We start from the raw sequence: 3,892 nt of genomic DNA, 5'->3' as shown, positions 1-3,892 counted from the left end.
CAGTTTGGTAATTTAGGAGGCTACTTTATGACTTTTGAAACATCAGGGGGCTAAATCGAAAACGGCTGGTAGTTTAGGGGGCTTTTTTATATTTTTCCCTTTAATCTTCCTTATCAATTTAAGTTTTAGGAATAAGTTGTAATTTAACATAATATTAACGCAATCTTGAGTTCGAATCATAACTCAGTCAATTCACTCAACTTCATTAAAATATTAATGTGTTTGGCCTTATTTATTAAGTGTTAAAAAAAAAAAAAAGGCTTAAATTTTGTAATTTGAGAATAAAAAAAAATTGTCAAAAATTATAATTAAAAAAAAAAAAAAAAGAGTTTGAACCCATTAATATTAAAATATTAATTAAATTTACTACTTCTTGCTAGTTTAAACAAAATAAATGATCATTTAATATGTATATGCTTTAATTATTTAATTATTTATGAGCTGTAGTCATTAAACATTGGAAGATGAAGTGGGTCAGAGTATTTTAACATTTTGTCAAAAAGTTTGTGATAGCATATGCTAATGCAAAGTGGTATGCTGACACTAGACATTAATAATATTCTTTTTCAACAACAAATTAATGGATAAGACAAATAAGGAAGTGAATTCTATTCTCAAAGAATAAAATGCTTTAAGACTTTTATTGGAAATTCCTATAAATTACACATGCCTTGTAAATATACTTTTCACATTTTGCTTCATCTGTTGATTAGCATTGGAATTCCTCTTTTTTGATGCCTCCTACTCCTAGCGCATTCATGTATCAGCATATGCTCCCATTGTATTTATCTTTATTCCCTACCTTTACTCCTTTAAATTAGCTGCTGCTTCCCTTTTTCTTTTTTTTTTTCTTTCTTTCTTTTTATTGATAACAACTCATAAAGAAATGGTTCTTGTTGAGTACATTTATGTCATCCATCTACTAAAAAGAGCTATTGTGGACTAAATATAAAAGAAATGGGAAACTTCACAAAATTCCTCTCAACTTTTACGTGTTTTAAAATTATTTTCTCAAAGTTAAAAAATCTCAATTTAGAATATCAAACTTTCAATTTTTTACAATCACTACAAAAAAATCACAATTTAGAAACATTTTTTAATAGGGTTTTTTTAACAAAATGACTCATCTAAGAAAGAGGGTCGTTTACCGTAGCAACGTCCCCAATTAAATAATTGGGAACGTTGCAATAGTGCACGTCCCCAATCAGTTGAGTGGGGACGTGCTACAGTGCACATCCCTACTCAACGAGATGTTTAACATTTTGCACTGTAGCAAAACGTCCCCCCTCCCTCGATGCCTAACCCCTCTCTCATTATTGCTCACTCTGATCTCTCAACTCTCTCTTTCTCATGATCACTCTCCCTCTCACGCATTTATCGTCAACTCCCTATCTCTCTTTCTCTCCCTCTCTCTCTCAGTTGTGAAACTCCCTCACTCTCCGGCAGCTCTCTCTCTCTCTCTCTCTCTCTCTCCACGACCCCCAAAAACCCACACGCCCATTTGAAAATCTCATCCCGTCACCCGATAGCCATGCCCACTTCGATAATTAGCCGTCTGATCAGCCCAATGATCATACGACCAGAGGAGGCAACAACTTGGATTACTCTGATGAGGCTAGTGGGCCACACAAGGAGGAGAAGAAGTTGATGAAAGATTGTTTGGTCGGTGAAATAACCTCTTAACATTAATTTTTATTTCCTTTTTCTTTTTCTTTTTTCATTGTTGTTAGTTTTATGTTTGTTTTGCAAGGATTCATTTTGGTTCAATGTACCCTAAACAGGCAAGTGTGTGAATTTACGTGATGCCAAATTTTGTGTGCATATATATATATATATGTATGTGAGTGGATCATGTATTTGTTGTGATTTTGCAGGAGTTGTTGCAAGGGAAAGATGAGAGAGGGGCCGAGGAAAAGAAGAGTAATGACATAGGTAAGAAAGGAGGGCTGAAAAAGCCAACCCATATTCTTCTCATCTAATTTTTTTAAAATTTATTTTATTTAAAAATAATAATATTAATTTGAATATATATTTTTTTTAAAAGGAAAATTAATTTAATTTTTTATGTTTTATATATTTTATTAAAAATATTTTTTTGAGAAAATTTACTTATTTATTTATTTTAAATTTTTTAAAGATTATGAACGTTTTTTTAATGTAGCACGTCCCCTTTCGAAAGGGGACGTTTATAGTGGAAAACATCACATTTTAAAAGGGGATGTGCACTGTTCACACGTCCCCTTTTAAAAGGGGACGCGTACTTGAAAATGTTCATTTTTATGGACATTTTTCACTGGTCAAACGTTTCTAATTTTTATTCTAGTCACTTCTATTGAAACATTTGCAAAATGTCCCTAATTGAGTGTCCCTACTTAAATAGGGACGCTTTTTAGGCTTAAAATGTCACATTAAAAATGTCCCTAAACCATGGTTTTATTTTTTATTTTATTTTATTTTTTTATTTGTAGTGATTGTCCTCCTTCTGTTAGAATTTTCCATTAAATCTTGTCAAAATCTTATTATGAAATTAAGAAAAATGCAAAGTTAACATTTACAGTTAATTTAAAAAAATATATTTATATTTCACTCAAGTATATGTTTATCATGCTCAAAGATGATTTTTCATTTAAAAAATTATCCTTATTGATTATATAAATACTAACATTAATTTTAGAAATGTGATTTATTGTAACCCCCATATATGCTTTTTATGCTTGTATCCTTCTGATACGTAATTAGTAATTTACTTATCAAAGAAAATGAGGAATAAAGAAAAAGGGTGACAAGGACGAAGCCCATAAAGAAACCTTCCCTCCCCGCCTCTTCCCTTCCCCTCTTTTTTCCCTTTTGCTTGTCTTTGTTTTCTACTTGTTTGTTTGTTTTTGGCACACTTTGTGGGTTCCGTTTTTGGGGGATTCACTCAAACTACCCCCAGTTTTTTGAGTGCATCACTGATTTCTTCCACGCCGCTTTGTCATCCACCATCCACTGCTGGCTCTGTTATCACGCCCCCCCCATCGCGTTTCACTGGCCCTATTCACTTCCAACGCCAACTTCAGTTTCCGAAAAGCACGCGATCAGCCTTTCTTCTGGCCGTCATCATCCGCCTAATGTGCTCCTGTTTTTTTGGCTTTCTGGTTTTTTTGTTTTCATTTTCCTTGTATTTTTCGGTTTCTGTTGTTTTTCTTCTGTTATTTGTTCCTTATTTTATATTTCCTATTGTGTTGTTGCTTGTAATAAGGCTCTATTCTCTCATTGACCTATGTCCAAACCCTTGTGTTGTGGATGAAATCTATATTCTGGTTTTCGGGTCGAGGAGGAAAAGTTTCGGCATGGGGGTTTTCTACTTTTACGTCGAGAAATAAAAGCTACCTATGCATTGGAATAAGTCTGTCTGAAGCAGATATGTTGTTATATCTGAAGATTAGTCATGAGTTAGCGGATCTTGTTTGAGATTGGGATGGTTGTATCTTTGACATTATCTTCGATGTTTTGTAACCTCGTAACTTCGGTTATAATTGCTTCAGACCTTTTTGCTCTATATTGTAAGAGCTTTATGCTTGTATTATCTTTGAATAAATGTGACTAGAATGTTTTCATCTTCATAAAAATAAATAAATACAAAATGAATTATATATGTGCACAGTTATATATACAATTTTTAAATGTTGACCATAAAATAAATTTTATCCTGATTTAAGTGAAATTGATGGTCTCTTTTGTTACGACTATTTTGTAATACGTGTATGACAAAGTCTTTTTTATAAATCAGTAATGTTATTTTTCACACTTATTTATCACATCTATTTTATATTGGCCCATATAAAATTGATATAACGAATAAATGTGAAGATTATTATTATTCTTTTGATTAAAAATATGATTTATCAAA

The sequence above is a fragment of the Corylus avellana genome, chromosome ca5 (assembly GCF_901000735.1).
Source record: "Corylus avellana chromosome ca5, CavTom2PMs-1.0".
Taxonomy (NCBI): domain Eukaryota; kingdom Viridiplantae; phylum Streptophyta; class Magnoliopsida; order Fagales; family Betulaceae; genus Corylus; species Corylus avellana.
The sequence above is the reverse complement of the archived record's forward strand: the minus strand, read 5'-3'. Positions refer to the sequence as shown.